Source organism: Pteronotus mesoamericanus, unplaced genomic scaffold (genome assembly GCF_021234165.1).
Source record: "Pteronotus mesoamericanus isolate MK-2021 breed Mesoamerican mustached bat unplaced genomic scaffold, CSHL_Meso_final contig_50, whole genome shotgun sequence".
NCBI lineage: Eukaryota > Metazoa > Chordata > Mammalia > Chiroptera > Mormoopidae > Pteronotus > Pteronotus mesoamericanus.
Window position 1 is genome coordinate 34,859,732 of NW_026555186.1, and position 12,766 is coordinate 34,872,497.

The window sequence follows — 12,766 nt, forward strand, 5'->3', positions numbered from 1 at the left end:
TTTTGAGGCTGTTGGTCCATGAATCTACTTTCTGTCTGTCAGTTCCTTCCTTCTTGTATTGCCTTCCTTACCTTAAGTACATTCCATGATTTACAATAATCATAGTCTTGCAGATGCCTTTTGCTCTCTACTTTTTTCATGTTTGGAATCATGAACTAAATAATTCTGGTAAAATCAAAACAAAACAAATTAAATCCCAAACAAATCAAACCCCAAACCGGGGAGGTTGGCTTCAGTATAAAAGCACAATCACTTCCTTAATATTGGTAAAGTTTCCTTCCATCTTCCCTACTATTATCACCAACTTCTCTTTTTTAGCTCTAGACTAGTTTCCATTCTTTACTGTAGTCCTCCCCATCATTGAAACTTTGACCAACTTTCACAGTGATCTTTGCAAAAGTTAAATCACTTTCTGTCACTCCCAAGCTTAAAATCCTGTAATGCCCTTCAGTTGCCCTTAAGTAGCACCCTAAACCCTATAAGGAGGTTTCACATACTGTATTATACATTACAGAGCTTTTTTATTTGCCTCTCATTCTCCTTTTAGGCTCTCTTTCTCTTTAGCACACTTAATCCACAATATATTTTTACATTGCCTCGTTGAGTATTGGTTAAACAAATAAAAGAATGGATGAATGGAATGTGCTATTAGTTGTAAATGTAGTAATTTGGGAATATTATATTTTTAAATACCAGTGCATAAGCTGAAAAAGAAACTGTTAGAATTTCTTAAATCACCAATAGATTAACATGTTTTTTAGAAAAAAAATTCTATCAATTTGTGATTGATTTCTAATATAATGAAAAGTACCTTTATTTCTCCAACACAGATCTAATCATGTAATCACTAATTTTTTATTTTCAATAGCCAGAAAGAAATGAATATATCATATAGTTTTAATTCAACCTTATTATAAAAAGCCAGAAACTGTGGGCCGCAGTATTTAAATAAATCACTAAATGCTACCCAACTAGCAACTGGCAGAGCTGTTATCAGGATATAAGAGTAAATCTGAAATCTTCCTTTTTATAAAAAGTAATGAAAAACCTTCCAAAAATTGTTTAGGGTTTACCTAGCTACTTATTAAAAATATAATGACAGAAGGCTTTAACACGTCCTGTTACTGAGCGATCTTAGTTCATATGTTCTAATGGTACAGCTAAAAAATGCTTTTCAGTGAAACAAAACCCAGTGTCTCTTTTCTGTAATGGGTTTTTACTGAGCCCTCAATATTTTTATTATTCAGTTCTCTTCCTTAGCAATCCTCACTGTCTTCCTGTACCATTGATACTTGTTTACTAACACCAAAATAGATATTCAAGGCCTTTTTAATCTTGTTTAGATATCAATTTAAATTTAGTTAAACTGCACTTAGTTCTTGATTGAAGGCTACAGATAGTATCAGATCTGTCACCTTAACTTTTTGCCCTAATTCCTCCAGAAAGAGATATACAGAGAAATTATAAGGAGAAAAGCAGATTTTTAAGTTGAACCTCTATACACCCAGAGTAATAAAATAGGCAAAATTTTTTTACACACACATAGACACTATATACCCTAGACCAATAGCCGTTACTACATGTTGGCAGTAATGTTATCATTACACTTTCCCAAGTCTCCCCTGTTCTTGTCTTATTGTTTCTTCTTCTATGATACATTTTAGTTAACTCACAAGAACATTGGGACTTTAACAGAATAACTGTCACAGCAGTGCGTCCAAGGAGGCAGGTTCATTCAATTAAAATAAAGTGAGCTGTATTTCACTGGTGTAGGAAGTGTTCTAGAGTGCCAAGACAGAGATAATTGTATCCACAGGTCATGCTGCTTTTAGTTATTGGTTTTATTAAATTGTATTGCTTATTACTCCATACAAGTCTATAACCCATTCTGTTTTCTTTTTCTTTGTTCCTACAGAATAATATGCTTCTACATCCATTTCTCACTTCTCATTCAGAGGTTGTTTGTATGCTTTTCCCTTTAGTTTATATTGTGATTCTTTCCTCTTTGTGAAACCATTTATATAGAGGTCCCTGAGAGCATTAACAAGGCCTATTCATAGCTCTTGTGTCTGAATGTAAAATAGGTGCTCATACAGTTCTCACTACAATAAACCTGGTTTCTTTTATCTACATGCAGATCGCATTGCAAGTTTCTTGATCTACAAATGATCTCCCTCTTGAAATGTACAAGCTTTGTTACCTTGGACAAGTAAAACATTTAAACCTCAATTTCTTTAGGATTCGCAGTACTGGCCCTATCTAATCTATAAATTATTGTGACACTCAAATTACATATTCATTGGAAAGCAATTTGTAATAGATAAAGAGATATTATAACATGAGCAATCATTATGTCACTATTTATACTGATGTAAGAAACATTCAAACCTGTAGATAAATTTGAAAAGAGTTTATTTGAGCCAAACTGACTACATATGCCAAGGAGGAAGAGGTCAAACGCTTCTGAGAACAACAGTCTTGCAACTGCTTTTTATGCGCTTAAGATTAAAGAGGGGAGGTAAGGGAGATTTCATGAAGGTAGGAGAAAGCAAGGTGGGGATTGGATTTCTAGATAGTTAAGATTATGTCCTCTCTTGAGGGTGGTTACACTTGTATCAGAGGGGAGTTAACCTAGAAAAACAAAAACAATGGACAAGGCTTAGTTAAGGCAAAAATAAGCCTTTTGTTAAAAAATCATACGCTTGGGGTGTGACTACCCACTATAACCAGACCAGTTAGGAGTTTATGATCAGATCATCAGGTGAGTCTACTCTAAAATACTCCCTTTTGTTTTTTTATCCTCATTCACTGCCATAGGCAGAAAGAAATACAGATATGGGCTGTTCTCCAATGATGTATTTCCAAAGTGTTCTAGTGACATTGCAAAATCTTCCTCAGCTTCCATTCTACTTAAGAAAAAGCAATCTAGAGCTACAGGTGAAGGTGAACATTTTACTTTAATTTCTACCATGTCAAGTTAAGTAAAAATATATATATATATATATATACACACATATGTATATATGTGTATATAGGTATATGTGTATGTAGGTGTGTCTGTGTTTATATTTGTGTGTGTGTGTGTGTGTGTATATATATATATATATATATATATATAAATGAGATCTGTTCAGAAGGTATCCAGACATGTAATATGAAAAAGAGACATTTATTGAAGAAGATACAAGATATAAGAAACATTGCATACAGGATAGTGATGCCTCAATCCCCTTCAAATTTGGTACCTTGGCACCTTACACAGTTCTCCGAGTTTCCAGACAGACCTCATACATCTTTTTAAGTTACATGCTAAGTTTTGCATTGCTTGCAACAATTTGACATTTTAAGATAGGTATTATATATATTATATATGAAGACTGTCCAGAAAAAGTCCAGCCATTGTTAATGTAAGGGGAAAGGTTAGTGCAACATCAGTGTAACTTTGCAGCCAGGAGAGTGGACTGGAATGCATGTACATGAACAATGATGACTTCACTCTATTAGTCAGTGGGGACAGTAGATGCCATTGGGTGAACATGTGTACTGTGTGGCTGTTGTATTCAAAATGGCTGAGAAAGTAGAGTAATGAATCTGCATCAAATTTTGCATTAAGCCTAAACGATCCTCTGTGGAAACTAATTGGATCATTCAAAAGGCTTCAGGTATGAGCAACTGGTGATTGGCTGCTTCATCATGACAATGTGCCCACTCAGGCATTATGTCTCCTGCAGAGATTTTTGGTGAAATATCAAATCGCCTAGGTGACTCACCGCCCCCATACAGCCCAGATATAGTGCCCTGTTACTTCTGGCTTTTCCCAAAACAAAAATCACCTTTGAAAGGGAAGAGATTTCAAACCGCCAGTGAGATTCAGGAAAATACAATAGGGCAGCTGATGGAGGTTGGGAGAACTGTATAAGGTCCCAAGGTCCCTATTTCGAAGGGGACTGAGGCGTCATTGTCCTATGCACAATATTTCTTGTATCTTCTTCATTAAATGTCCCTTTTTCATAGTACATGGCTGGATACCCTCTGGACAGAACTTTTAGCATTTAAATTTTCTCAGGATGTCAAATTTCATCTCTATATTTTAAAATTTTGTTTTTAAGCAGTTCTTCATGCATTTCCCACTTCTGTTGATGGCTTCAATATTGTTAGGGTCTCATCTATTTGGAGTCTGTTTTCTCAAGCACTGGAAATTATATGTTATCTTAAAAAAGTATTCTAAGTAGCTTAAACTTCTTTTTTCATTAAAATGCATTTTAATTGTCACATCATTCAATTGACATTAGCAAGTAATTTTTTTCCCAAAATTTAAATTACGTACATGTGTTAGAAACATTGTTTTAAATGTTCCATTTAATTTTCAAAAATATTGGAGATTAAGGTGTTTGGAGAAAAATAAGCCTTTTACGGCACTGAAGAAGTAGCTTATGGATTCATTTGTTTATTGATTTCTTAGAATTCTGACCTAACATTCTAAAATCAATTAATTTCAAAAGATATTTATTCCATCAAAGGTGGTTGGTGAATGTCGCCAAGGAGAGGTTTGCTGCCTCCATCAGAACCTGTTGATAATTTTTCCATCACCAGGTGAGACGATAAAAATTCTTCTGACATTGTGTTTCTCCTATTAGTGACAGATGTTCTCAACCTTGGTTACATATTAGAGCTTCCTAAGGAACTTGGAAAAGAAAACAAAACAAACAACAAAGCATGCCTAGTCCACACCTCAGACCATTGCCTCAGATTGCTGGACACAGGGCATACGATTCGGGACAGGAGTGGGGTGACGGAGGTGGGGTTAGTTCTCCCAGGTGATTCTAGTGTGCAGCCAGCTTTGAACACAGTCAAGCCTATGGAAGTAAATCCCATTGCAGGAGGGACTTCAGGGGGTAGAGAACAGATTTTGAAATTTGAACATGTATACAAATCACCTGATAATTTAGTTAAAACGAAAATTCTAACTGTGGTCCATGGAATGGCCTGATATGCTGCATTCATAATAACCTGAAAGGCTTCCAGATATCTAGAATCCATACTTCTGAATCCCATCTGTATTTCGATTAGCATTGGAGTAGAGGACATGTCAAACGGCACTATCAAGCAGCAAAGTAAAATGTGATTTTTCATAAGAAAATTCTTTTAACCATTTTAGATATTTTGGGAAAAAATGACTTTTTTTATTGTTATTGTATTGTGGGATAAACTTTTTATTGTGATGAAATATCATAATAAAAAATTTAACATTTTAACCATTTTTAAGTATACAGCTCAGGGCATTAAGGACACTTGCATTTTTGTGGAGCCATTACCACCATCCATCTCTAGAACTTTTTTGGCATCTCAGACTGAACTCTGTGCCCATTAAAAAATAACTCTTCATTTCCACTTCCCACTAATCTCTGTTAACCACTATGTTACTTTCTGTCTGTATGAATTTGACTATTCTAATAGCCTAATGTATGTGGAACTGTGCAATATTTGGTCTCTTGCGTTTGCCTTATTTCACCTGGTATAATGTCTTCAAGGTTCACCCATTGTATTATGTAGCATGTGTCACAATCATTCCTTCTTAAGGATGAATAATATTCCATTGTTATGTATATACCATATAGTGTTCATCCGTTTACCTATTGATAAACATTTGGGTTGTTTTTACTTGTTGGTTATTGTGAATAATGCTGCTATAAACATTGGTTTTCAATGAATTTTTTTGTAAACAACAGAAATATTTGATCATCTACATTAGATAATTCAAAGGAATTAATATTAATTTTGTAAGGTATGACAATAAGCATTGTAATTAATAAAGAAAAAGTCCTTGTTTTTTAGAAAAGCATAAGAGCGAAATGGCATGATGTGGGAGATTAACTCCTAAAATATTTCAGCAAAGGTGAAAAAGTAATGAATAAAGGACACAGGGCAAAAAATTGATAATTGGTGAGTCTGGGTGTTAGGTATATTTGACTGATACATTATATTCTTTTAAAATATATTTTAAAACATTTAAATATTATAAAAGATACAGTTGATCCTCAATATTTGCAGATTTTGTGTTTCTGAATTTGTCCACTTGCAAAAATATATTTGTAACACCAAAATCAATACTCTGACACTTCCGTGGTTATTTGAGGACATGCACAGAGTGTTGAAAATTTTGAGTCTCCCAACAGCGTACATTCCCAGCTGTGGAGAACAAAGTGACACTCCATCTTGATTCAGCTCTCATACTATAAACAAATGTCCATATCACTATCTATTTAGTGCCACATTTTCCACATATCTGTGTTTTTTGATGGTTATTTTGCTGTTTAAAGTGCTCCCCAAGAATAGTGCAGAAGAGCTGGTAGTGCTCCTAAGCACAGGAAGGATGTGATGTGCCTTGAAGAAAAAATACATGTTACATAAGCTTTGTTCAGACATAGGTTATATGCTGTTAGTCATGAATTCAATATTAAAAAACTATATATTACATAAGCTGTTTTTAAACAGAAATGCACTTAAAGCAAGGTTATGTATTGGTCTTTATGATAGACTTGTGGGACCCTAATCCAGTTTTCCCCTAGAAATGATCATTCCGTATTTGCTGATTTAGTGTTTGCGGTAAATTTAAAGAACATTACTGCCATTATTGAGAAGTGACTGTAATGATTAAGTGCCTAGATTATTTCTCCATTGGAAAACTTTCATTCTCTCTGAGAAGCCAAAATACAATGTAAAAAGGTGCACAATTTGTTATAACAGAGGTGGCATCACTACTAAAGTTAAAGGTGACAAGAGAAAAGTCAAATTGCATAGGATGTAGGAGGATCCCAGACCACAAACCTGGGGACACATAATTACTCATTCCTCATCACTTCCCATACACAACCCATTATTATTTCCTCTGGAAATCACCTGATAAAGAGTATGTCTCAACTATCTATCATTTCTTTTATCATCACTTCTGATTTTTCTTGAACAATTTCCTAACCATTCTTTCAGTCTCCTATATTGTTTTCTTCACATCCATTCTTCTGACAAAGCCCACCATGATACATTACTTAAAATATTACCTTGATTAACATCATTCAATGACTCTAAAGGATTCTAGTAAGCATTTTTAACCCAAGTCCAAGAATGGTGTTCATGGGATTAGGATCCCATTAGATTGTCTACAAAATGTTAAAATGCTTTTAATTGATTCTACTTCCATGCCCCCTCTCCCACCTAACCTGCAGAAATATATAGATTTTATCATATTTTGCAAGGAGTCTTGATCACAAACCTCTAAAAAAAAAAATCAAGTTCTTCAGCAAAGCCTATGAGGCCTTGCATAATCTCATTCCTGCCACACTTCCAGCCTAGTTTCTCAACATTCCTTATTTTTGGTGCAGCAACACCGAACTGCTCATGGTCCCTGGCACATGCCACAGTTGTGCTCATAATAACTACGTTGATTAAAATGCACTTTCGATTGCACACTCCTACACTTTGCTTGGTTAAATTCTCAATCTCTAAGACACCCTTAACCAGTATTGTGAAATGCGGTAGACGGGTTATAACGAGTAATAAAATGATCAGTGAATCTGTACCCGATAGGAGAGAGTACAGTGTTGTGAAATGATGTCAGAGAGGTAGTCAGGAGCCAGATTATGTGGAGAATGGTAAAGTGAGCTAAGAGGTTTGCCTTTTATTCTTGTGTGATGAAAAGCCATTTGAGATTTGTAATAACGGAGTCCAATATGAATGACTTCTATATTTAAAAACATTATTCTGATGTACAGAGAAAAGACTGTGGATAAAGTGATGGGCTGAAGAAAGGAGATAGATTATGAGGATATTGCAATAATCTATCCAAGATGATGGTAACTTGGCAAGGATGTAGCAGTAAAAATGAAAAGAAATAGAACTTCCAGATTTAGACCAGGATATGTTTCGGAGGTCAAGTTGGCAGTAGGTACTGATCAATTGTTTGTGGTAAAAATGGAGAAACTAATATTTTGACTCCAGTAATTGAATGAATAATTGTGCCACTTATTGAAGGGGCAAAAGAAGAAAGGAAGAATGACTTCGAATATTCTTGCTTAGAATACCGACTAGATGGTGGCAGGCATGACATAGATATATAACAATAAGGGAAAACAGATCTTCTGTGGTATGGATTACATGTGAATATGTTTGGTTTAGGTATTTATGAATATCTAGTTCCAGAAATCTATCCCTAATTCTCAGAAAGTTTTGTTTTCAATAAAAAAATATTAGGAAAACTACCTTTAAATGCAATATTCTTATTCTGATGGTGCTTATGAAATAACTTTGTGGACATTATAAAAACTATGTGGATGGAGATGAAGTCTTCAGAGCCCATCCAGAGAAAGTTTCATATTTAATTAGAACTATGCATATAATACTTCAGACTTCTTTTCTTGTTGAGTTTTTATGAATATTGATAAAAAAGATTTAAACACAACTTGACATGAATCATTAGAATCAATCCATTTTTAACAACTGACCTTCTCATAAAATTATAAATAAATTCTTTACAAAATCCTTTTTGAGATTATAGTCTATAATTTTTAAACTTGATAATTGAGGGATTAATGATTGTGATTCTGATCATGAATAAAAATGACAGAATTTGGCCTTTTCATCTTACTACACAAAGTAATGTTTTTGGAAAATGTGGAAAAAATACTTTGATTTACATTTAGTTAAACACAACATTATTAGTCAAATTCAGCTGCCTCATAAGGAGACTTCTTTTCTCAGTTTTTTCCTTTTTTCTACTTTGGGTTAAAATTGACACACTGTGTGTCATGCTGACAACGCGTTCAGTGCCGTTTTGGCAGTCATGTGTGAGGACTTGTTACTGACATTTCCAGTAGGATGTCTACTGTGATTTCAAACTTCACATGGTCTCCACATTTTCCACTCTCATGTGCCTCCACTCATTCACTTGCTTAAATTTAAATGTGCTTAAACTTATTCAAAAGCTCTGGCGGATTTCCTATTTTCAACTGTCATTATCTGCATCTCTATCGCTGAGGACTCTTTTTTCCTTAAGCTGTAGGAACACACTATGAGGCCAAAAGTACCATAGAATCCATGCCATTCAATCCAGCTTTCTTACTGCAAAGGTGGCCTAATTCAGAGTGGCGTGCAGTGCTCTGCCTCCCAGGGTTTCATCACAGCTTTAAGCCTCAGACACTCTTCATGTCGGGTGGCTTAAGAAAACATCCATAGTGGCAGTCTTCCTTTTCTTCTTTTACCTCTACACTTCCCTAAACTTATTCTTTAAACTTCCCACCTAAAATACACTCAAAAAAGAGAATATCCAAACCGAGGCAATTCCCTACAAAGCCACTCTTTCCCCACATCAGTCAATGACACCTCCAATTATACCAGCTCCTAGGCCAAAATCCAAGGCATCATTCCTGTTTCCTGTGTTTCCCCCACACCTCACATTAGCGTCATCAGAAAGTATTGTAGGATTTATTTCAGATATATCTAGAATTTGACCCATTATCTCCACCCGCAGTGTTATTAGTCTGCTCAGATGGCCATAACAAAAAGTATCAGAGATTGAGTTGTTTAAACAACAGGTGTTTCCTCACCGTTGTGGAGGCTAGAAGTCTGAGATCAAGATGCTACAAGATGCTTCATTTTAAATCCATTGCCTCTTTAAAAGTCTTGTCTTCAAATCAAGTCACATTCTGAGGGACTGGGAGTCAGGTCTTCAACATACGAATTTTGGAGGAATACAGTTCAGCCCATAACAGCGACCCTACTCCTAATGACCCCAGTTTAGTCCAGGTCATTGTCTTTTTCTATCTGGAAAATCAATAGCTTCCTGTCTGCCGTATTTGTGCCATTTTACTTCCTGCAACCAATTCTTTTTATTTATTTATTTATTTAATTTTTAATTGCATTTTTCCATTACCACTTAACCCCTTTATATCCCCCTCTTCCCTGCAATCACCACCTTCTCGTCCATGTCCATGAGTCTTTTTTCTTTTTGCTTGATCCCTCCCCCCTACCCTCCCACCCCTGGTAGCTGTCATCTTGCTCTCTATGAGTCTGCATCTTTTTTACTTGTTAGTTTATAGTTTGTTCATTAGATTCCATGTATGAGTGAAATCATACGGTATTTTTCTTTCTCTGACTGGTTTATTTCACTTAGCATAATGATCTCCAGATCCATCCATGTTGTCACAAAGGGTGAGATTTTCTTCTTTTTTTATGGCAGAGTAATATTCCATTGTGTAAATCTCCCATCATTGTTTTACCCATTCATCTATCAGTTCTTAATGCAATAATCAGAATTATCTCATTCTGACTGACTGAAGGTTTCCCATCTGATTTAGAATAAAATTCTGTGACCAACATAATCCTCATTACCCCAACTCCTTTCCTACCCATCATCACAGTTAATGCCCTCCTCTGTCACACTTATCCAGCCATGCCTCCCTCCTTGCTGTTCCTTCAGCAAGATAGGACCCTGTGTGTTCTCTTTACCTAAAATGATATTCCTTGTAACATATGCATGTCTAGTACCTCTGTTTCTCCCCTAAAGTCTTTCCCCAAAACTCATCTCCCGAAGGACATACCCAGGCACTATACCTAAAATTTCAACCACATCCTGTTACTTCATTTCCCACTTTCTTGCTGTTTTTCCTTCTCTCCAGCACTTACCACCTTCCAAATGTTGCATTTTTTGCATAATTATTTTATTTAATTTCTGTTTTTCTCACTAGAATATAAGCTTCAGGGATGAGATTTTTGTCTGTTTTATTCACTCTTAAATCCCCAGCACCTAAAATCATACCCAAAACATAGCAGGTGTTCAAAAAATATTTGTTGAATGAATGAGTGGTTCTCCTTAGCATACTAGGAAAATAATAATTGTTGTAAGAATTTGGCCTAATATTATCTAAAGGTTACATAGCCCTTTGTTCATATTTTTGTCATTTTTTTAACAGTTCCTGTCTTTGATATGTGACAAAGATAGACAATGCCATTATAATTCAATGTCAAAAGTAAATTTCATGTATCACTTTGTATAGAACAGATGAAAATATGAGAAAATAAATTAGTAGATTGAAGGGCAGTACACCTAGTTTCAGAAAGGTTTCCCAGATTGACATTACCGATTTGATATTTAAAATAAAAAAAAAATGAATTCATTGATTATTATGAATGTGCTGAGAATGTGCCACTTAAAAGCTGAGATATAAAGATAAATAAGACTCAGGCCCTAATTAAGAGGGCTGTGTAGAACCTGTTCTGAAATGACAATTTCCATCTTTTCAGAGTTGTGAGGAAGAAGCAGGAGGAAAATTGTGAGGTGGAGGAAGATGTGAAAGAAGACACGAAAAACAGGGAGGAGAAAGAAGATCACTCAAATATTTGTACAACTAAATTTCTAAGCAAACAGAAATTTATGAATCCCTTCGTAACTAAATGAAGAATGTCTTTTAAAGAACAAAGAGAGAGAAAGAGGAGAGTTTTCTCAAAGGCACCCCTAAAATTATACTTTGAAGATTCTTTACAGACAAATATTGTGTCTTACCTTTGTTCTAGCTTTGAAAGAATTGATATCCAGTTCAATTTAAGAGTAATAGTACAGGTGATTAAGCAACATTAATGAGACTTCTGCGATTCTGCTAGTTGGATGTGGAATGCATTCAATATAAGGAGTTTTCAAAATGAGGGCAATTCCTTATTTACCATCATAGGTTTCTTTTTTAAATTAAATTTATTGGGGTGACATTGGTTAATAAATGTATATAGGATTCAGGCTTACAATTATATATCAGGCAGAAGTAATGCCTGCTTGAGTGTGGTTAGTAGGGTAATAATATGGGTGCAATAATTTATAGTTTTAACTTGAACATTTCTCTTAAAATGTCGAATGGTATGTTTGAGTGTGATATAGATATATTACAGAATTACATGCTTATGATTTTGTAATAAGAGATGTTATAATAAAAAGGGGTGTTATTTGTGTTGGACCCTGTATATCATCAGTATATTATATTATGTGCTCACCACCCCAAGATAAGTCTTTTTCCATCACCATTGATTCCCTCTATAACCTATTCTACCTCCCCCATCACCCTTTCCTTCTGGTAATCATCATAATGTTACTTGTGTCTCTTAGGGTTTTTTTTTTTCCTGAACCTCTTTGCTTTTTTTATCTAACTCTTAACCCTCTCCCTTTTGATGACTGTAAGTCTGTTCTCTATCTCTGAGTCTGTTTTTTGTAATTTATTTCATTCATCAGATTCCACATATGAGTGAAATCATATGGTACTTCCCTTTCTATGACTGGCTTATTTCACTTAGCACAATGCTCTCCAAGTCCATCCATGCTGTTGCAAAAGATAAGCTTTTCTTCTTTTTTATGGCTGAATAGTATTCTATTGTGTAAATGTACCACAGCTTTTTTATCTACCCATCTATTCATGGTCATTTCTTAGGCTGTCTCAAAACCTTGGCTGTTGTAAATAATGCTACAAAGAACATAGAGGTACATATATTTTTTCAACTTAGTGTTTTAAGTTTCTTTGATTATATTCCTAGAAGTGGAATTGCTTGATCATGAGGCAGTTTCATTTTTAACTTTTTGATGTAACTCCATACTACTTTCCACAGCAGCTATACTAATCTGCATTCCCACCAAGAGTGCACGAGGATTCTCTTTTCTCCACATCTTCATCAACACTTGTTTTTTTTTTTTGTTTTTTGTTTTTTTGTTTTGATTTATTGATGATAACCATTC